Source organism: Natator depressus, chromosome 21 (assembly GCF_965152275.1).
Source record: "Natator depressus isolate rNatDep1 chromosome 21, rNatDep2.hap1, whole genome shotgun sequence".
Taxonomy (NCBI): Eukaryota; Metazoa; Chordata; order Testudines; family Cheloniidae; genus Natator; species Natator depressus.
Genome location: NC_134254.1, coordinates 2,847,512 through 2,871,422, shown reverse-complemented (window position 1 = coordinate 2,871,422; position 23,911 = coordinate 2,847,512). Strand labels below are relative to the sequence as shown.

The following is a 23,911-nucleotide window of genomic DNA, read 5'->3' as shown; positions in this document are numbered from 1 at the left end:
AAATGGTAGCAATATATGAATGGGCCTTATTATATCTTTAGATCCATTCTTTAGTTTAATTCCTTTCTTATGGAGGAGGATTATCCTACTGGGAACAGTGTGTGCTATTTATTTAGCAGTGCACAGAACCTTTTATAGTTCTAGTGCACGAAGTAATAGATTTTAAAATTTATTCAAGTGGGGCCTTACTTACAGCTAGGTTACACTAATAGGTTGCACAGGCTGTATTTGGCATTCGCTACTGCTTTAAGTACTTACGTTAAAGCTAAGTCGTCGTTTTATTTCTTCTATTTAAAAAAAAATTTCCACCAGACTTGGTTTATGGGGAGAGGGAGGGAGCATTTTTAAAATCATTAGATCACTATGTTAAATATTCATAACAACTGCATCTACCACTCCTTCTTGATAAGGACATAGATGTTTTTTGGAAGCCTAAGAAAGCCACCCCCTCTCCAATATCAAAATGAAAAACAAAGGTCTGTTTATGCTGGTAGGTAGATACCCCTGTCAGTCTGGAGCTTAATTTTACCTATTCTATAATTCAGTTCAAGTCCTTTTTCCTCACGTCTGGTTATACTAACATAGAGAAGATTTAAAAAAACACACACAAACCACTCAGGACACTTGGTAGCAACGGAAATGGATACCTTTCCACCCGACGGTAAGCTGGGGAGAAGAGAGGGTGCACCCTTACCTCTAGGTACTTCCTGCTTTTATTTTATAGCTCCATCCCAGATCACCTATGCTATATGAAGAGAGCCTGGTCTCCCCTTTTTTATAACCCCTACCCAGCTTATACTTAAGGGAGCACTTTTATAGCTTGTCATGTTTCAGTATTGGAAACAAGGTGTGTCTGTTACTGAAAATGTGCTGACCTGGAAGTAATAGGTGAACATCCTCACCCCTCTGTTAAAAAAGGCTTTACATGGCTGATACACAAGTAAGTGGAAGTCATCCCTGTGCAGGTCTACCCAGGACCTGTGCACCACCCTCAAAATAGGGCTTAACTGGGAATTCAGTGGCACACTGACTATGGAAAAGCCCTCTGCACATAGGAAGGGGATGGTGGATCGAGGGTCTCCTGTGATGCTGAAGGAGAGGCCTGAGCTGGGGACACAGTGGCACAAGGAATCTCCTGTGATGATGCAAGACAGGAGTTAGCCAGAGGCAGATGGGAAAGATTTGGCACTCTTGTGACTTTGCAGTGCAGATCTGAGGAGCAGCAGAGTACAATGGGTATTCTACATGAGCACTAGGTGCAAGGCCACTGTGGAATTAGCCTCCCAAGGAAAATGTGAATGTCCTGTCTCTTGGATCATTAAAAATGGATGGAACAAAGGGCCAAAGACAAATCTACTGTGGAGAAGAATCCTGCACTGGCTGATGGGCAAAGACTTCTCTGTCTCTCACTTCAATTATACAAACTGTTTGTAATATGCGAGGAGAATAGCAGGGCTGTTCTCATGCTCACTGAGATGGTCTGATATTCAGCAGCAAAAGAACATTCTTACTCGGCTTCTTTTTCATTTGCTCAGGGCAAATGTGTTAATGTGTTTGTCTGTTTTGTAGGCAAAGCTCCTTCAGGCTTCACAAATGCTACCAGTGGCTGAAAGATTGCTCCCGACTGACTGACACAAACCCTGACATTGATTCTTATAACTGATACTGCTAAGAGATAGGGATTTTGTGTAATGAAGAGAGCTGAGGAGCAGTGTGATCTGAATGTCATCACTGCAAAAAATAAGCAGGACTATCTTTCATTTATAGAATGCTTTTCCAGGTCACCTCTAAGGCAAAGTGTGTCAGCTATTTAACAGGGCACAATAAACCATGTACACAACAACTCTCTCAGAAATATCGACCATTAGGAGTGCGGGGGAATTCAGTTCAGGAGAATGTAATTAATTACTCGAGTTGTTGCTTGCCCGGGACATCAGAGATTTCAAGCCTGCTTTTATGGAAGGATTGCACCTGTCCATACAAAAATTTGCTTTTACATCTTAACCCATGCAGTAACTTAAAGTCCCTAGAAGTGATGCACTTTGAATCGGCAGCACTTTGTCTGATGTACAGAAACACATTATAAGCACTGCCCAAGCTCTGGGCTCTTTGAAGCTGCAGGATCCCATTTCCCTAGCCCTGCAGGAGTGAAGTAAGCTCAGTTGCTGACTGAGGGAGACGGTTCTCCCGTGGCATCTGCCCTCTCTATACCTGGGATTCTCGACCTCCTGCCATCATTTCATTTCCAAAGATCTGCACTGAAATTAAAAATGAACAAAAAGGCACTTAAAATTCCAGGTGAAATCCTAGCAGTTAGCTAGAGCTTGGCGCAGACCATTAGCTTTAAATGATGCCTGGTCAGTTCCCTTTATGAATGCACCTTTTGATATGGTTTATGCTATACAGGCTCCACAGACTTAGGCTTCTAAGTCTTCCCACCTATGTTGCTAGCCTCTTTAATCTCTCCTCATATGGGACCCATTCCAAACCCCTAATCATTTTAGTTGCCCTTCTCTGAACCTTTTCTAATGCCAGCATATCTTTTTTGAGATGAGGAGACCACATCTGTACGCAATATTCAAGATGTGGGCGTACCACAGATTTATATGAGGGCAATAAGATATTCTCTGTCTTAGTCTCTACCGCTTTTTTAATGATTCCTAACATCCCGTTTGCTTTTTTGACTGCCGCTGCACACTGCGTGGACGTCTTCAGAGAACTACCCACGATGACGCCAAGATCTTTCTCCTGATTAGTTGTAGCTAAACTAGCCCTCATCATATTGTATGTATAGTTGGGGTTATTTTTTCCAATGTGCGTTACTTTACATTTATCCACATTAAATTTCATTTGCCATTTTGTTGCCCATTCAAAAAGATCTCACAAAACTAAGTGAAGTTCTTCACAGTCTGCTTTGGTTTTAACTCTCTTGAGCAGTTTAGTATCTGCAAACTTTGCAAACTCACTGTTTACCCCTTCCTCCAGATCATTTTATGAATAAATTGAATAGGATTGGTCTTAGGACTGACCCTTGGGGAACACCACTAGTTACCCCTCTCCATTCTGAAAATTTACCATTTATTCCTACCCTTTGTTCCCTGTTTTTTAACCAGTTCTCAGTCTATGAAAGGATCTTCCCTCTTATCCCATGACAAGTTAACTTACGTAAGAGCCTTTGGTGGTAATGTATTTTTATATGCACGGCTTCTATAAAATTATAATTTCACTGCTTATTTGAGACCTGAAAGAGAAATGATACAGAGAAGAGAATGAGAACAAACAACTCCATCCTTTGCATGCCTGAAGTCTACATAATCTTTTTTTTTTTTTTTTTTTTTAAGGAACACTGTTCCCTGGGCAACTGATTATTGTGTCAACGGTGAATGGCTTTGCTCTGGATGGGATGCCATAACAACAAGTGTTTGTAGTACATCACTGGAAGCCCTGTGGGAGCTTGTCCAAATAATCTAGACAGTGTCAATTCATGTGTTTCCCATTCTGGTAAGGAGGATGGCATGGAATGAGGAATTGTAATGTCTGGATGTTTAAAATGGAGTGAGACTCTGCAAAAGAGCTCATTTATGCAGTATATTAATGTGCGCACACAGGCAAAAGTTTGTTGGGTTTATATCAATCTTTGGTGTGGATTAGACTGGTGCCAGATATTAATCATCCTTAGCATTTACTTTAAAACAAGAATCCTGATCCTGCAGCCCTTGTTTACCCAGATAGTCCTGTCTGGGAATTGGAATTTCACTGTGGCACTGAAAGAAACACTTCTGTCCTTAGAGACTTTAATGCTTAAGTACCTCAGTTTCAGGTCTTCTACCAGGTGACCCCTATGGCATTGCTATTAACATTGTCCCAGAGAGAAGGTGCCACCTGCTGGATCCCTAACACCACTTATCACAGCAGCTAGCTGTTCCTTGGAGGTGTCCCCTCCAAATAGCAATACAACCTAAAACTGCTTAGGCTGTGATAAGCCAAATAAGTTCCCAACACAGTGTGGGGGTGGGGTGCAAGCCCGATGTCAGCCTGGCAGAGAGTTGGTGTAACACAAATTTGTAAGTGTTGCATCTTTTCAGATATTGTACCACGGGTCCATAAGTGCAGACAGGAGAATGACCCCATTCTACTGGGAGTACAATGTGAGGAACCATGACTCCTCCCACCCTGTCTGCATTAATCAAATCCATCACTATGATGTACCTGCAAAGAGAATGTGAACATCTAGATTTTAATAACTACACAATAGCTGGAGAATCGAATGTTTCAGTTGACTAAGTACAGTAATGGGCTGAAGATGAGTCTGAGGCTAGGACACTGTTAACTTTCCATTTAGAGGGTCTTCCGTGATTGTTGGTTTTTGGAATTGGGTAAAAGGGCTTTGTCAAAGTGTGTAATGTTCCTTTTGTGGAAAGGGATAGGAAGGAGGGGTTTGCGATCATGCTGGGGGCGGGGGAAGTCCCTCTTCTCCAAAATGAGGATGAGCTGTTTCTCATGTAGGTTTTACAATTCTCTTGTGCAGTAAGTAGGGGGGAAAAACCAAGTCTATACTGGTCCATGGTCCTCTGCTGATAGACTTCCTGGCTTGAGCAGCATAGCTCTTCTGCTCTGTTTTTAAAAAGATGCTTTGTATGGTTGTACCTCTTGCCAATGTTCCCTATAAATGAAACAACTGAGCCTTACTTGGGTTGTTTTATACAAAGGGAAACTTTGTATGAACTGAGAATGGGTTGTTATGTTGGGGCTGAAATTCACTTCATCTGCATAAAGTTGGGTTAGTAACCAGGCTTTGTCTGAATGAAACATGAGGAGTTGGGGAAGCAAAACCCACCCCCTTCCAGCCTGCTGCCGGGGAGCAAGTGTGAGCTGGAATACAGGGTTTGGCCCCTCCATGCTATGTTTGTGGGGTTTTAAGGCACCATAATCTCAGATTGTTGCCCTCCAACTCCATCTTCTGTCAGGTTCGCATGGAGACACGACCCTTGTGTAGCAACCCCATGCCACCATGTTGGTCAATGAGGAGTAAACCCAGGATTTTCATCACCAAGAACACAAGCCTCTACCGCTTTTGTGACTCCGTTGTTGGCAGGTCATTGATGTAAAAGTTGAACAGGGTTGGAGAAAGCACAGAGCCCTGGGATAACCCACTGCTCTGTCGTCTCCAAGCACTCTTCTTCTCCCCCATATGGTCTCTGAACTGCCTATTGCGGAGGAACTGTTCAAGACGCCTGTGACCCCAAGATAGCAGGACCTGTGATACCTTCACGAGCAGGCCGGTGTGTTATACTGTATCATACACTGCTGTTGGATGGATGAAAACAGCACCTGTTTTCAAGTTTCTCTGGAAGCCATTTTCAACAAATGTGGTCAGCGCGAGTACTTGGTCTCGTGTGCTATGTCCTCAGCGAAAGCCAACTTGGTCAGGATTCAAAATTCTCTGCATGTCAGGTAATATGTGCTGCAGGACCAAGCACGCCGACAATGATATGGGACAATAGCTTGATGCTTGACTTGGGTCCTTTCCGGACTTAGGCGGCCAATGACTCTTGCGGTGTGCCGTATATTCGGTAGCCTGCCTTCACTGATGACCCCGGTGAAGAATTTCACAAGCCAAAGCTGAGCACGGGGGGGCCACGTTTTTTTCAGGAATTCTGGAGATACATTGTCATAGCCCACAGCTGTTCCACATGTGATGCTACCCAGTGTCTGTTCCAGCTCTTACAGTGAATGGTTCTGGGCAGCATCTGATCTGGTGTACACATTTAAACACCTGCCATTCATTCCTCGCATGTCTTCACACCTGTTTCTCCAAAGGTGCTCTGGCCACTTGAAGTAGGTGTCCGGCTACCTGGCTGGGTGTCGCTGAGGGTCGGCAGAGTGCAGGTGGCTGCTGTGCTGCTCCAAGCCGTCGGAGCAGACTCCAACACGTGCAGTTGGAGCAGGTAAAGCTCAGCCTCTCGGTCGTCTCCTCCCATCTGGCATGGCGAGCAGCGTCCAATGATTCGATCAGATAGTCAGCGACATCTGGGTCACCAGATGCCCCCTACTGCTCAAGCAAGGCAGCGCTCTCAGTGTTGAGACAGGGGATGTAGAGTGGGCGGCAACCAAGTGGGATGGCTCTGCAGGCTGCTTTGTAGATACCATCACTTTTGTGGTGCTAGGTCTCATTTACTGAGAGATGCCGGGCTTGTATTGTCACCACACTCTCTTCTCCAGCACTTCCCGGTATTTTTCCTAGTCGGCCTTTTGCTTCTTTTTGGAACTCTTGACAGCTGGGAGCTGTCGCCCGATATGGATCAGCGACGGTCTGTGTTGGCTGTGTGGAAAGTTATCCAAGACTTGGTGTGTTGCTGGCTGAGGATGGCCAGGAACTGAACTGACCCAGCACAAGTCAGGAGAGTAGTCCATGATCCCATCTAGAAGAATAGAACATGCCTTGCTGCTTAGCATCATGGATAAGGGCTAGGTAGTTTCAAGATGCGCAGTCTGCAACTTGTTCACCGTTGGTGTCAACCTCCTTATACCCCCAGTTTGTGTGATGGTTGTTGAAATCTCCAATGTAGACGGCTGGGTGTGGCAGTCTTGATAGAACCTGTTGGTTCCAGCTAATGCTCGGAGGCTTGTAAACATTTGCCAGCCAGAAACCGCCAACCTGGATGATGTGTCAGAATTCAGTAGACATCAGCTGAATGTCATCTGCAATATCGGACCGAACGTATGTGGCTCGGCCGTGCTTCGAGTGTGCCACATGGTACACCAGATCGAAGCCGTTGATACTGTAACACCTGGCTTTGGCAGTTGCCACGTGTGTCTCTTGCAAACAAATGATAGTATGCCGATTTTGAGCAAGAACACAGAATAAATCACACTTGGCAGCCAACAAACCCTCCATGTTGAGTTGTAACATGCGTAGAGCTGGACCAACGACATAGAAGTCACCGGGCTGCATGTTGGGGTTGTCAGTGATGATAGTGCCAGAACTTGTTGAGCTGGAAATCAGCTTGCTGGTTGGATCATTAGCTTCCCTGACTGCTGTCTGATACTGGCAGGTGGCGTGACGAGGACACTGATCCATTGGCGCCTCCAGCCAATTGTCATAAAAACAGTCTCCAGTTTGTTCTGTCTTCATCATGCCAGCGCAATCAGAACTGAATGTTTATCTGAATGGTCAGAAGCTGAAGCATGAAGTAGAATCAGTCTATCTAGGTGTGACCTTAGACCGCACACTGAGTTACCATCCCCACCTGAAGACAGCAGCTAAAGTCAAGATGCACAACAATGTTCTTAGCAAACTGGCAAGTTTGTCATGGGGTGCTCGCACTCCAACTTTGCAGACGTCAGCTCTTGACACTTCTTATTTGGTGGCGGAGTACTGTGCACCAGTATGGAGCTGATCATTTCACACCAAACTGGTGGATCCACAGTTACGTGCCGCCATACTTATCTCCAGCACCCTGTGTCTGACTCCACTCCCATGGCTCCCAGTTCTGAGCAACATCACTCCTCCTCCTATCAGACAAGAGGTTGCCACTGGCAAGTTACTGGAGAAAGTACATGCCAACCCAAGCCTGTCACTGCACAATGACTTTTTTTTTTTTTAAACCACCAGCTGCACGTTTGCCATCATGTTGCCCATTATGGTCTCATCCGCCATACCAGGATGATAGGGCGGAAACACTCTGGTGAGAGGAATGGATCTGTTATTCCCCAACCAGTCCCTCATCACCGACCCCACAATCTGCCCGCCTGGTTTTGACCTGCCCCATCACCAGTGGTCCCTGTGGAACAGGTTCTGGACAGGGCAAGATCTCTGTTCAGCCAACCAGTATCGCTGGGGCCTTCATGACAGCCCTTTGCACAGCTGCAGCACAACACAGATGTTGATGCACATTGTCAATGAATGCCCGCTGACTAGGTCCAGCGGTGGCCTAGAAGAACTGCATCATGCCATTGAAGATGCCGTTGTTTGGCTAGACAACTCTGCACACACTAAATAAATTAGGTTTCTGTGAGGTGTCAGTTGCTCTCTCCAGAATGCCCATAGTCTCTAGGAACTCTTTGGCTGAAAATATAACCACCTTTTCCAACTGAAACAAATCTCTTCCATGGGATGAAATAATTCTCCACGTTTGTGTGTGCTTGTTTCTGGGACCTTCCTGATGGCTGCTAACACAATGCATCTGACATTTGAAACCTGGCCTATTCCATCATTAAAAACAGACCCAGAATGCTGCAGAAACTGCTCGGATCTGGTTAGCAGTGATAGCTTGAATGGTGCTGAACAAAGGCAGGAAATAACAGTTAACATGAATGCAGGCTTTACTGGGGGGGGAATGGTGACTTGGGATTCACCCCTGCACTCCCTTGCATTGGCTTCATTTTCCTGTCCTTATAAGCATCCTCCACTATCTAAGTTCTATAAGCCTTTTTGATAGACTGATGAAAGAACATGGGATGTGAAGGCCTGTGAACACCTTACAATGCAGCTGTCATTCATCTGTGACTAGGAAAAAATAACTCCCCATTATTTGCTTCCATTCTGTTGGTTGAGGGTGCTCCCTGCTCTTTCCTGCTTTGTCAGTCTGACAGCTAGGGGCTGGATTGTGGCTAATGCTTAAATGGCTGTGCAGGGTGGGAGTAAGGGACTTTTACCCCCTTGTGTATAGCCTGTGGCTGGGTCAGGTAGCTCTTGTGCTTGGAGAGTGTATGGAGAGTTAATTATGTCCTGCTCCCTCTCCACTGGGAGCGACACCCATGAAAGGGGATAGGAAGGCACAGGGAGTCATGGATCTTCCTTCTCCATGCCAGCCCTCAAAGGAGTTTGCAGAAGGTGACCCTACGCCTTAAAAGGCGTCTCAACTTGCTCTCCCTCCTGTGGAGCTTGGAATCACCAGGGTACAGACTGCTTCCTGAATCGAGCAGGACTGTGACTAAATGCAACATTTTAGCCCTAAGTGGAGAGAAGGAGATGAACCCTGTGTCCCACAGATGCTGTTGCTGTGGTGATGAGAACATGGATCTTCCCAATAGACAGCTAAGCAGCAAAACCTGATAACACCCTCTTCCCCCTGCATCATTTAAATAAACAACACGGTGATATCCTCAAAATAGTTTGTTCAAAACTAGTCTCCCATCAGCTCTACTGCAAAATTAAATGGAACCTTCCCTCTTGCTCAAAACTGCAGCTGGATGATCTACCCACTGATTGCAGCTGTATCTCACAAGCTTGGAGTCAGGCAGCCTGGCTCCAAACCATGTTCTGAAATAACATCATTAATTCTTTCTTCTGGTGACCTGAAAACAGAGCAGTTAACTTCCCCCTTGAAATAAAATTGCAACACTCCATTTTCCAATTACCCAGCTGCAGCAAGGGTGGCAAACTTGCCTTTGTTTTGTCTTTCTCTCCATCGTATTAATAAAGGTCACGTGCTCCATGAATCTCTTCTGTGAATTCGTTCAATAGATTTCAAATCCCTTCCCCAAATCAAAAAGGTCAAAGTAAAACCAGCCACCAACATCTGCTTCTTCATATATTAACCAAACGTAACTCCCCTCTGTTTGTACTGGGTACTTAACTTCTGAGCGCTTGTCCCTGTGCTAATGTAGCATAACGTTTTATTGGTTCTGTGTATGTTTGGTGTCTGAATATGTGAGCAACCCTTAGCTTCAACAAACGAACAACACCGCTGAGCATGATTCACTCCTATACCCTTCAGCAGCCTGGTGACCTCTAAAGACCCATATATAATGTACAAGGACTGAAAAATAAGCAGAAAAACACTTTTTTTGGTTTTTGTTTGGTTTTTTTGGCTTGCTCTTTCTGTAGAACATTGGTGTGATTGGTGCTGCCCTGGGTGTGCAAAAAATGTGATCTAGTTTTAAAAGAAAAAAACCAAAGAAACACACCTCGATGGCCTTTAGCCATAGCCAATGTGACTACATAGCAAATGTTTCCAAATATGGGCATAATGCATTGGTTCCCAATTTCCCTTTGACAATGTACAGAGCTTATTCCAGACTGGGAACACACAGCTTCATTTCTGTGGAGATCTATCCATTCTTTTCCCTACTTCATACCTCTCTAGTCTTGTTTGTTTGCACCCCATAGCACAGGGTATCCCCTGGGGGGAGCGGGGAGAGAGGGGACTAGCAATCTGTCTTAGGTAACAGAGTATAACACCTTAAGTGTCCTCTAAGGTTGGGGCTTAAGAGCCACTATAGAGAGAGAGACAGACACTATTGTACCCACTGGCTCTGGACCTGATTCTGCCATGCTTCTGCAAAAAAAAAAAAAAAAAAAAGCGAGTTGTACCATTGAAGATAATAGGACTATGCAGATGCTAAACATTAACCACGTGCATAAAGTACTTTTCTGAACAGAGGTTTCTTGCACTAGAGGTGCCATTGATTTCAATGGCACTCCTCAGACTGTGATACAGAATCAGACCCTTTATTGCAAGTTGAGAGGCCATATGACTCTTAGAAATGCTTTGGGTTAAATAATTGTCTGGAGATATGTGAAGATCCCCCTGAGAATTATGTTTAAATGAGAGAGAGTGCAAGGGTGTATCTTACATGAGTATGGTTGCTATGGGCCTGATCCAAAGCCCATTTAAATTAATGAGAAGGCTCCCATTAATTTCAGTGGGCTTTGGTTCAGGCTGTGTTAGGAGCCATTTTTCACTCTGCCCTTTGCTCTTCAGCAACAACTACTCTCATGAAAACTCTGGGATAGAGACAGGCATCCAGACAAGCTCCAGAAGCCCTAATAAAAGGAGTACTTGTGGCCACAAGTACTCCTTTTCTTTTTGCGGATACAGACTAACACGGCTGCTACTCTGAAAGAAGCCCTAATGTGTACACACTGGGGTTGGCAACCTGGGATGCAGACCCTGGACTAGGCTTACCAGGCTGCTGACTGAAGCGGCCACCACGATACAGGAATTTGGTGTAGCTCAGTTTTCAGTGTGTGGCTGTGAGGCAGCAATGCAGATGGTCCCACAGGTGGTAGAAGGAAGTACAGCTAGAAGGCGGGGGGGGGGGGGGGTTTGGAATACTTGGCTACCATCAGTGATGCAGCAGTTAAATGTCTGAACAACCTAGATATCTAATTCTGATGCACCAGAAAGAAGGCTTTTATGAAAGTTCCCTGGGTTACTGCATGAGCTCCAAGAATGAGGAAAAATACCTAATCTTTAAATAAATGAACAGATGGGAAATGCAGAAAAAATCATTAGATTTTTTTACTTGGCGGGCAATGGATAATTCACTGAACTTCTGACAATCTTTTGTACTTTAAATTGGCAATATTAAACACAGGCAACTGGACCACAAGGGAGTGTCTGTCCTTGAGCTGTTATGACTTGTTTACAGAGACACTGATTATAAGATTATGTACTCTTCTATGCAATTTCTTGTAAGGGAGTCCATCTGTTCCGTGGAGATTGTAGTGTCTTCAAGATGTTTGTCTCAGAAAGAAGTCAACGGTCACCACCTTTATGAAATCCGTTCTCCCCATTAGCACAGTTGTTGTGCCACAGTATTTCAAGTAACGGAAACAATGTTTTTTTTAATTCACTGTTGATCATTATTGTCTAGGCAGCATGTACGCTACGCATCACCCCCCTTTCTGGCTGTAGCTTTCCAGAAATCTGCATCACATACACGTACTGTATAATATTTCTCTACAAGGATGGTGTAGAAGCAATTGCATGTTCAGCTACGTTGTCTTCAAGTGATCACACCTGTGGAACTGCACTAAAGGCTGTGGGGCTGCGCACACACATAAGTGAGGCATAATTTAGCCTGTTACTAATGGTGGTGAGGCATATCAGGAAAAAAGCTGCTCCATTTTTTTTTTTCAGCTCCAGTTGTTTGCAGGGCTGGAAGTCCTATTCCTCCACCCCAGCTCTGCACCCCCAGCTGTCCCATTGCCATCCCAATGGAGCTGCAGTACCAAAGACTCCCCAGCTGACCTCATAACTCCCTTAAGGAGAAGGTTCCAGAGAAAATGTAATAGTCTTTAATCTCTGCAAGACCGGTGGGGTTGGGGGGGATGATGATCTGCCCAGCCCATCTCAACCCACTTTCTCAGGATAGGACCCAACCCTATAGAGAGCTCTCCCTAGGGTCCTGGGCCCCCATCCTTTCTATTTGGGAGGGATGAGATGTAAATATGGAGGGTCCTCTCTGCACATGGATATGGAGAATGATCTTGCCCATTTGTTATAGAACTGCATACTTTATCATTTTGTACAGTAATCTGATACCAAAGTGAGAGGCTCCTTAGAAGTTAGATATATAAAAATATTGCTGGTTTCTCTTAATACTGCAATACTTACTCAAGCAAATGCTCTTCCCATGAATAATTCTATGGGACTACTCACATGAGTATGCACAGAAGGATTCTAACAATTAAGTTCAACATGTGTCTAGCATTTCATATTCCCACTGCCTTCAGCTCTTCTCTTGAAGATTATGTACTCTATCGGCATTTATTCCATCAGAGTTTATCCATTGGAAACACTGCAGTGAAGAGCTAGGAAGCAGAGTTAAAAAGGAAAATAAATGGCCTTTAAAAGGTGGGTCAGGGTTGATTTCACAGGCTCCTTATCGCCAGCAGCCTGCCGATGCAGTGTGATACCGAGCCCTCGGATATTCGGCAAGTCAAGATAATTGAAATGTACTGCACCCCCTTAGCATTCTGAGCACCAGAGGGAGAATGTAGAGAAAAAGGAGGAAGAGGAGAATGTGCATTTGCCCTAATGGCTAATTGACTGCACAGATCTCAGTGTAATTATAATGGTACCATTCTCATGGCTACAGTTCAGTGTCAGTCTCTTTTCTCTGTATAAACCCCCCTTCTGCGGGAGTTTATAATTGGATGTGGAAACAAACACCTGAACTAAGACAGAGCCTGATCCTCGCTCGCCCCCTCCCCCGTCTGACACCACCGACTTTGGTGTCGCTCCTCGTTTACAGTGGTGTCTGAGGCCAGGAACAGAGTCGACATCAGGCAGCATCTTGGCTTTTGTTGTAATGACCTTGGGAATGCCTGAACCCATCTGTCTTTCTGAACCTATGGGGGGACAAAGAGGACTGAATAGATTTGGAGATGGGTCAGGGACCCAGTATTTGGAAGATACTAGCACAGCTAGTCTTGTGCCTGTCCTGTTCATGTGTAACAATAGGTAACTACAACAATGTAACAAGCTGAGCAGTTCTAATAAATAAGCTGGATTTGTTATTGATACTGCTTTCCACTTACGTAGAGCTTTCCATGTACTTTACAAGGATATTTATACCCATTTTATAGAGGGCAAAGGGGAGCTAGGCCCAGATCCTCACAGGTATTTAGGCTCCTAGGTTCCAATGTAATGGGAATTAGGAACCTTGCTATCTCTTTGAGGATCTGGGCCAGAGAGATTAATGCACTTGCTCAAGGTCACACAAATCAGGGACAGAACTGAGTATCAAACCCAGGAGCCCTGGCTCCTAGCAAAGGGGTTGGCCCACTCTGCCTGGAGTTCTCCACTTCCAGTCATTCGCTTGCCCCATGCATTTCAAAGTCTAAGTGTGGTTACCTTTCTTTCTTGAACTGCTCTCCACTTAAAACATGAAACACCTGTAGGTAACAGAGAAGAGAAAATGACTTTGCCCCACAGAAAGCAAATCTATTCCAAACGCCTGCACGTCTCACAAGATTCTGAACTTTCCATGCTCCTTTTAAAATTACCATGTGAAAGAAACTGCTCTAACCTTAGCTAGAGCTGAGGAAAAGATGTGCTCTGAGCACGTGGGGGACAATGCTCTCAAGTGAAAGCCGGGGTGTGGAGTTGTGTCTTTGATGGTGACCAGGCGAGGGCAACTTCTATAAAAATAAGCATAAGGATTAACGTCATGTGATTAAGCAGCAACTGTTAGTAACAGACAAGGAGACCTGCTGTCTGTACCATCAGAGAGGTCTTCACGCTCAGGAGCTGGGTATACCATGGCTATACAATTAGGATTGCCATGGCTATGACTAAAAAGAAATAAGGTGCATAAGAGTTAGTGTGGAACATTGATGGAAACCGGCGTTTGGAATCTGGACTCCTCCATTCTGTTCCTGACTTTGCCTCCGCTTTACGAAGTGACTTTGGACAAGTTAATTTCTTTGAAATGGGCATTTATTTCATTAATATAACCAGAACAGGGGGCCCGTTCTGGTTGGCATTGTGTGAAGATAGAGTAAATGAGAATCTCTGCCCCAGACATTTTACCACTTATAACATTACTTGCCTGCCTTGGTGGAACTGAGAGACTTAATTAATACTTGTAAAGTGCCTGAGGTCCTCTGACTAAAGGTTCTATTATACATCTTCACCTATCCTTCAGAAAGGGAGTGTATCCTTTATAGGAACTCAGTGTAATCCAATGGCTTTCACCCCGCGGGAGGAATTTTAAAGATTCAAAAGAGTAAACACAAAGTATTATTCATATAGCTCAATAACTTACCACTCAAGACCATAAGCCATCCCTCTGCAATCTGCCTTTCGTAGCTTAGCATTGTTGTCTATTATGGAGGCTAATAGAACTTGCATTATATAACCAGAGTCTGGAATCCAGATGGGTGAACCCTAATCCTTGGCATGAGAACTTTTCCATTTGAGATGGCTAAACCTCAAGGCCATTTCCTTATCTTCACTTAGTGAAGATCTCCTGGTAAACGTTCCATTGTGAGAGAGATTCTGGGGGGATCATCGACAAATGTTGGAGATACACCAGGATCTAGGGCTCAGGAATATCTGCACAGAGGCCCTTTGTCTTGCCACTGGTCCTGTGCCCCTGGCAGCCCACTGCATCTCCCAGTACTTGACACAATAATACCCATGAAGCATTTATGCAGCTAATGGCTGCCCCAGGGCTCTGCTAAAGGGGAATCCCCATCATGCAGCAGGGACATAGAAACAGTCCCAGGCTGATGGGGGACAGGGTAGTGGGAGGGAATGATGAACATCCCCACCCTACATCCACTCCCAAACCCCATGTCAACAGGAAGCCCTCCACAGGGTTCAGGAAAGGTGGGCAGTGATGCCACAGAGGAAGCCGGGCCAGCCTTTCCCTTGGGGAGATAGGGTCTGAAAGGCATGATCAGACCCAGAGGGAGACTAACAAAGCACTATTCCAAGGTGGCGGCTAGACACACTTTGAAGCCTTGACTTATCCTTCCTTAAAGCCCTACAAGCAGCTGCATTTCTCTGCTTGGAGGCAGTGGGGTGGTTAATTCCAATGTAAATAGAGAAGTTTTGAAGTAGGTTGGGATTCTGCATTATGAGCAGCAAGATATACATAAGAACGGCCATGCTAGGTCAGACCGATGGTCCATCTAGCCCAATATCCTGTCTTCTGACCGTGGCCTGTCCCAGATGCTTCAGAGGGAACAAACAGAACAGGGCAATTATCAAGAGATCTGTCATCCAGCCACACTTTATGCAGTCGGAGGCTTGGGACACAGCGCATTGAATTGTGTCCCTGACTATCCTGGCTGCTAATAAATTCATGGAGGATAGGTCTATCAATGGCTAATTCTTTTTCTGAACCCCGTTATACTTTTGTCAGGGGATGTTGTGAAGGCCAACAAGTTCCGCAGGGTGACTCTGTGTTGTGTAAAGACCTAATTCCTTGTGTTAAGTTTAAAACCTGCTGCCTATTAATTTCATTGGGCGACCCTTCGTTCTTGTGTTATAGGTAAATAAGGCTTTTTCTCTACACCATTCATTGTTTCATAAGTCCTCTATCCTGTTCCCACCTAGTTGTTTGTCTGTTTTCTAAAATGAATAGTCCAGCCCTTAATCTCTCCTCGTATGGAAGCTATTCTGTACCCCTCATCATTTTTCTTGCCCTTCTCTGTGCTTCCCTCCACTCCCCCCCTCCCCCCTGCCGCAACCATTCTAATACATTTCTTTTGTGATGGGGCAACGAGAACTGCATGCAGTATTCTAGGTGTGGGCGTACCATGGATTTCTATAGCAGCGGTATTTTCCATCTTGTTCTCGATCCCTTTCCTAATGGTTCCAAACGTCGTTCGCTTCTTTGACGGTTGCTGCACATTGAGTGGATGTTTTCAGAGAACCGTCCACACTGACTCCAGGATCTCCTTTGTGAGTGGTAACAGCTAATTTAGACCCCATCATTATGCATGCATCGTTGGATTATGTTTTCCAATGCTTTGCAATTATCAACATTGCGTTTTGTTGCCAGTTTTGTGAGATCTGTTTGTAACTCTTCAGTGAGCTTTGGATTTAACTATCTTGAGTAATTTTGTATCATTTGCAAACTTTGCTGCCTCCCTGTTTGCCCCTTTTTCTAGATCATTTATGAACGTGTTGAACACCACTGGTCCCAATACAAATCCTTATGGGACTCCACTATCTCTCTCTCTCTCCACTGAGACCTGACCATTTATTTCTACCCTTTGTTTTCTAACTTTTAAGCAGTTACCATTCCATGAGAAACCCTTCCCTTTTAATCCATGGCTGCTTACTTTGCTTAAGAGCCTTTGGTGAGGTACCTTGTCTCAAAGGCTTTCTGAAAGTCCAGATATGCTATATCCACTAGATCACCCTTGTCCACATGTTTGACACCCTCACAGAATTCTAATAGATTGATGAGGCATGATTTCCCTTTACAAAAACCAAGCTGACTCTTCCCCAACATATTGTATTGATATTCTGTTCTTTACTATAGTTTCAATCAATTTGCCTGGTACTGAAATTAGGCTTGCCATCTGTACTTGCCAGGATAGTCTCTGGAGCCTTTAAAATTTTAAATCTTGTTAAAAGAGACTCAAACTACATGGGCTTTGTCAGGTTACTAGCTGCACTAAGATTGTATCAGCTGTGGAAATAGCCTTTTCCTCCTTAGTTAAAAAAATGACTGGAATTGCCACAATTTTATTTGCTTTAATAAATGTTTCATACAAAGTAGTGAGGGGAGAAAATCTTGCATCCTTTTTCCCTTGGATAAGCTGCTTTTGAGATTTGGTTTAATTCATTTGTGCTAAAGATATCTTGTTACTTGCATTTAACAATTTGCCGCAACCGATCTCTCATAAAATGTATTCTACTTTCAATGGAGTTTCAAAGGCAAGTTAGATTCGGAGTTAATTGGCCATATTAAAAGAAGAACATTTGACACACAGTACACAATTGCAAAATTCACATCTGCTTTGTGCAGAATATAATAAGGCAGGTCTTGAAAGAATCAAACCTCAATTCCCTTCAGAAATGAAAAAATGAATCTGCATGCATATCAATCAGCAAAACAAAAAGGAGACATTTAATGTATAACTTATCTTATTTTTGAAATTTTGTCTCTGGTATCTATGCCAAAGTTAGGACAGACTTGCGATAATGTGCAGTATTTTAATGTGATTTCAGTCCTTTGCCAATGACCAAAAAAAAAAAGTCATTAAGGGAGGCTAAAATTGGAAGCCAAAACTTAAAGCAATAAATGTACAGAAAGCTCTATAGAAGAGAAATGCACAAAACTTCCTGGTAGTTTGACGGAGTTATTCACCCGGAGATACTGATGATATAGCTCTGTGCTGCAAGACATCAGTGATGACAGGAAAGTCATCACAGTAACCAACAGGAGCCAGTCAGAAATTTGGCAAACACACAAATAACCTGTTTTGGCTGAAGTGCATTCTTTAAATGCTTGTTTTTTGTTGATCCTATTTCAGTGTTCTTTATAATTACTCGGGAGCATTCAGAAAGATTAGACTTGGACACTTGTAAAAAGAGTTTCCAATATAGATAATGATCATGCTGATAAGTTCTGTGAACAATGGGCCAAACACAGGTAAGGCATCATAATATACTTGGCTCCTGCACTGCAATTTTCATCTGTAAACCTCAGTGCTTTACAGAGGCATGTATCATTATCGCTGTATTCCGGGTGGGGAAATCAAGGCATAGAGCAATGAAGTGATTGGCAATGTCATTGCCAGAACTGGGAATAGAACTTGGGTCTCCTGAATCCTGCAGAAGCACCCTAACCACTGGATTATGCTGCCTCCTGGCAATCATGGTGGTGGATCTCCATTGGTTTCACTTGGCTGAATTCTGCCTCGTATAGAGAAGAAGAATGATCCAGCAGTTAGGGTGGAAGGCAAAGATTCAGGTTCAGTTCTCTCCTTTACCACAGACTTCTTGTGTGATCTTGGGCAAGTCACTTACTATTCCCATGCTTCAGTTCCCCATCTGTAAAAGGGGGCTAACAGAATTTCTCTACCTCACAGGGGTCTTGGGAGGATAAGTACATTTAAGATCATGAGATGCTCACATATCATGGTACTGCAGGGCATATAAGTACCTTAGATGGCTTGCTGTCTCAAGTTACACTTGCGCTACTCTCAACTAAAGGACAAAAATGCGACATAAAGCTTCTATCAAGAGAAGTCAGTGTTTTATTTCAAATAGCTGGATCTGCATAGTGAGTTGAGTTAGTGGCTTACTTGTTAATGGAAAACAAAACCCAGCACAAAGATTGGTGTCAGCCCCAACAGCTTACAATCCCATTGTTAGTGGGCATGAGTTCCTATCGCAAAACCTACCAGTATAACTGGCACAATCTGGTCCCCAGGTTGGCGGTCTCAGAGAGATCATGGACTCATTGGCTCCAGATACTTACCTTCCTTCTCACTCTTTTTATATGGCTCCTCTTGGTCTGGGCTGAGGCTCATTTGACATGAAGGAGGCCTGCCATCTCTAGTTTCAGGGCAAGATTCTGACCTGAGTTATACTGGGTCAAATCAGGAGTAACTCCACTGACTTCCGCTAGCTCAGAATTGCCCTTAACATGTAAACACAGATTTTCTTGCCAATTTGGTATCGGAACAGTTTTAACACTTGACCTTTTAAGCCAGGTGCTAATAACGGAGTGACATTTAGAAGATAGAAGGTCATTAAAGATTTACAGCAAAGATGATTTATTTCATGTAGAAAAGAGAAATTGACATGCAGCGGATACAGTTCCATGTTTCTCAGTTTTACACTTTTGGGAAAGCTCCCAGTTAAGGCATGGGGAGAAGTTAAAGGGTGCTACATCTTTGCATAGCAGCCACATTGTGCCAACTTAATTGAGCTAGTGCAAATTACCTGCAAATTAATTACATGCCCTACCTGCTTCCGCTCAGCAAATCACTCCAGCACCACAGGGCCCTTTTCAAACACAGAACTGAGCTCTGCCACCTTTGTTCCACAAGGAGCAGTCAAGGCGGGCTGGAGGAGATGTGGAGCTATAGCTTGGCTGGACTGGACCCTCTGATTCTGCACCTCTGTGATGACCCATTGCAACAGAGGTGCAAGTGAGGGCCTCCCTGAAGGCTAGGTTGCCACGTCTCCAGGTTTTGCCAGGATTGTCTCTTTTTTTGAGAGAGCTGGACTGGAAAATCAGTAAAGGTGCTCAGTACACTCTGCCAGCTGCCCAGTTCTATGGGCTCAGGATTGTCCCAGTTGTTTTGTGCCTCAGAAGTGGCAATGCCACTGAGGTCTATCCCAGTCTGTGTTGAGTGATAACCCTTAAGACACTTGCAAGCTGTCTCTTTTCTGTCCTTGACCCATGGAGTTTGCCCAAGTATAAAATGAATAAGGACCTAGGCATCTGGCCCAGTTTGAATATTTCTTTCTAGACTGGCTTGATAAATAACTTGAAATGTCACCTGCTGCGAGGACTTGGGGAAAAATGGAATATCTAGGGCACTTTGTTTATGACCCTGATGGTGACTCCTTCTCATGAGATTAGGAGAAGCAGGAAATTGTGGGGTAAAGTGAAGCAATTCCAAGACAGTGGTTTTTTTGTGTGTTGTAATTTTTAAAAAAAAAATTTTTAACAGCAAATGAATCAAATTTCCAAAGGAACTTTTTTTCAGCCTAACGATACAAGGGTAATGTGCTTTCCCTCACTTGTCATTTCCCTCACTTGTGAGAGATCAGAGATCCCTTTCTTCTGAAATTCCATTTCGGACTCTGTCCCTCAAAAAACACTGGCTTCTATTAAGAGTGGTTAACTTTTTTGAGGGAAAAATAACTCCATCTTCAGAACCACCACCTTTTAAAATGCTGTGAAAAGGGAAAATAAAAATAAAATATAGGATGGTGCAGTATTAGCAGAAGCAGTGTAGTGGCTCCTTCCCTGGTATGCATGTGAACGTTCATTTAGAAACACTGCCTGAACCAATGCCAGTTAGAGTACCCAGAGAAAGAGGCTTAGGTCAAACGTTTTGTTTGAGGGGAATTTTCCTTTTTTCGACCGCTCAAAACCTTCCTGAAGATTCAAGGGCAGGTAGATGCCATGCTGCATATATTTAATTACTGGGTCTCACTATATTTATTAATACTGGCTTAGCTACAAAGCCTCATCCTGCTTTCACTTAAACCAATGTAAATCAAGACTCAACTGCTAGGAAGGGGTTATGCCAGCATGAGAAGCAAATCATGTCCACAGCTCGGTACTGTGAAGATTAAACTGGTACAAATCTTGCCTACAGTGAGAGTTCTGCATGCTGTGCGACTTCCCATCTTATGTTCCTATTTTTTTGTTTTTTCAGTCTGTTGGGTTTTTTTTATCAGACTCTTTTTTGAAGATCTGGTCAGAAAATGGAATTTCTGTTTGGTGGGAAATTTGGGTGTTTCAAAACTTCCTTGTTCCAACCTAGACTGAAACATGAAATTTCAAAATTTTTCATGGCGTGAAAATTCTGAAATGCAGATTTGGCACGATCGGCTCACTTCATTTCAATAAAGTTGAAATATTATAATAAATACAATTTTATAAGTGAAGAAAATATTTTGATATAAAAGTCAAAATAAAATGAATCAAAACAATTAAGTTGAAACACAATGTTTTTACCTTACGGAAATTAAACATTTTGACACTCTCAGAATAAAATGAACTAAACAACTTGTTTTGACTTTTTTTCATATTAAAAAAAAATCACATCAGAATCAGTGTGTTCCCACAGCATCTTGCAGTTTCAACAAAACTGTTTGCAAAGGAAACTGCTTTCATTTTTTTTTATTCCAGCCAGCTGTACTTCTTCTTCTTCTTTCAGGCCTCTTGTGTCCCTGGTCACTTAACTGAATCTACTCCTGCCAAACAACAACAGATCAATCGACTTAGAAAGGGCAGTTTGCTCACTCCTTTGCTTTTCCACCAAAGTGAATTTGGCCCTGGTGAAAGGTGTTGGGTGGATTGCCCTGAACATCCCCCCCCATTTCTCATGCAGTAGCAACACAAGTCTTCTGTCACTGAATGCGTCCCAGCCTAGGAGCTATTGCTGTGGCGGTGTTCATGCAGGACGAGCCCGGGGGTTCAGTGTCTGTCTCTCCGCAATACCAGTTCTGCAAGTGAAAACATGTCTTTGTATTGTAGACCTCAGTCAGGGATTTGAATTTCCAGCCAGGATATCCTGCAGTCAGATCTTGGTAGAAAACTTGGCTGATGATGCATGAGGCAGAATACGGTACAGTTCACTCTGACAGGTGCAAAGCTTCTCTGTGTCAATAAAGCCAGAAGGTCGCACGTCAAACGCTCACATGGCCTGATTTTTTTTTCCTTTCAATTACTCTAGTGTAAATCAGGTGTAACTCCACGAAGCGAATGGAAACTGGTGTAAGCAAGAGGAGAAATGGGCCACGAAGGCACAGACTCCATGTAAAGGACCCTTTCTTATAATTGTGAGATGGTGGGTGAAGTAATATCTTGTATTGGACCAACGTCTCTTGACGAGAGAGACGAGCTTTTCAGGTTAGTTCATTTTTCTGACTACAACCAGCACTTTCAGCATAGTGGGTCATTAGTTGGTGCATCCCTGGTGGAGGAAATGGCATTGGAAGAATTCTAAACCAGTCCAGAAATAGTACCTCCGAGTCCATTACATCTCATTGGCTTAATGTCTCCCACTGACTGATGCTTCTCTTTTTTGACTTAGTAGCTAATTCTATGTCCTTAGTACAGTCCTGAATAATGCCTTGTTTTGGTTGCCTCAGTCCTGCAAGGAACCTCCGCAGGTCACTTGGATGTCCCTGGATGATTCATGGTTTAGCATAGAGGCTCTCCAATGCTTTGCACAATTGACTTGTAGGAAGAAATGCAAATCCTTCTGCCACTAAGTGACCATTGCAATAGACATGATTGGCTTCTAATGCGCTTGAGCACACATCCTTCATTGAGAGAAACTAATGGCAAGTCTCGCAAAATTAACACTCACATCAAAACTCACAATTATAAACAATAACTATGCAGCTTGTTGGAACGGAAAAGATGCTCTTTGCTTGCTCCTGATTGATAGCAAATGACTCATGGGTCAGAAAGACTTCATCTTATAAAATAGCATGATGGGGGTGTATTGCTGACTACACAAGCCCACGGACACACCGACGGGGGGATGCATATCCAATTGCTCTGATGGTGGGGCTCGGGTCTGAGAGGTTCTCATGGGTTCTCTTTCCAGCTCTGCTGCTAACTGTGTAGGTGTTTTTGTTTTGTTTTTTTTTTTTTGTTTATCCAGACAAATAATGCAGTCACTTCATTCTTCCCTAGCAAAAACATACTACGAAACTTAAACAAATGTTGCCACAATAGTCTGGATAAGCGGCAGTGTTTTGAACCCTTTATCCAGAATACTCGAGTGAATTGTATGGGCTCTCCCACCTTGTGTGGATATAATAAAATCCTTCTTTACTTCACATGGGTTATTGTCTTAAAGAAATGGACAGGACAGGAGAGGGGAGAGGATAGCTGCCCAATGAAAGCCAAAGGGAGTTGGTGCATACACATTTGTGCCTTTGAGAAAATCTCAGTGATTGCAAAGTGCTTTGAGATCCCTGGATAAAAGATGCATAGCACTGCAGAGTTTGTTCCATGTTTTATTTATTTAATGTCCAGAATACAGCTGCAAGGAGCACTACTGAAAGCTTGACTCAAGCAACCTGCAGTAGTTAAACTGACCAGAATTCATTTGAGACATTTCCCACCTTGACTATAGGGCAGGGGCAGGCAAACTTTTTGGCCTAAGGGCCGCATCTGGTTTCTGAAATTGTATGGAGGACCAGTTAGGGGTGGCTGTGCCTCCCCAAACAGTCAGCCACGAGCACCAGGACAGGCAACCGCACCACACCGGACAGAGCAGCGGGTCAGGCCAGACTCTGCAGCCCCGCCGCCCGGAGTGTTGCCCTGGCGACGCAGTGAGCTGAGGCTGCGGGGAGAGGGGGAACAGTGGGGGAGGGGCCGGGGCAAGCCTCTAGGGCCAGGAGCTCAGGGGTCGGGCAGGACGGTCCCGCGGGCCGTAGTTTGCCCACCCCTGCTACAGGGCAACATCTGCTTGAAGGCAAACAGTGTAGTGTGCTTACCATCTATGTTTAAAGTGCTGCTTACCCTGTATAACAAGCTTCCTCTAGACTAGGGAAAGCTTTAAGAACAACAGAGCTCCCTGCAGACGTTCAGCCTGGAATCAGGAACTGCTCTCATACACCCCATTGTAAGTCATCTAGGAAAGGAAAATGAGAGGGGGAAATAGCTCCCCTCCAGCCAACATAAAGCAGGGAACAGGGGAGATAGTCCCTTAAAGGAAATACTTTGCTGCCTTTTTACTGTTCTTTCTCAATAACTCTTTTTTTCTTGCACACTCTCTTTGAATTACTTCACTGCATTATGAAATCAATAAATTATGAAATCGATAAATGCGCTTTTATTAATACATTATGCTCATCAGGAATAAAAACTTAACTAGCATTCGTATATTAAATCACCAAGGTGTCAGTTGCTAGTACTGCTAACTGACACTTAATAAAATTCTGATATCTAATTTACTGTGCACCTCCTATGCATAGTATTTAACAATGCATTATTTTCCTTCAGT

General features: G+C 43.9%; 1 long non-coding RNA gene across 1 annotated transcript in view; it reads left to right on the top strand.

The window, feature by feature from the left end:
• The first annotated feature begins 3,486 nt into the window (after positions 1-3,486).
• LOC141975690 (uncharacterized) overlaps positions 3,487-23,911 on the top strand; it is a 93,696-nt gene continuing 73,271 nt past the window's right edge. The window contains exons 1-2 of the long non-coding RNA XR_012635993.1: positions 3,487-3,501; positions 21,623-21,798. This is a non-coding gene — a long non-coding RNA (uncharacterized LOC141975690). The remainder of the gene's footprint in view (positions 3,502-21,622; positions 21,799-23,911) is intronic.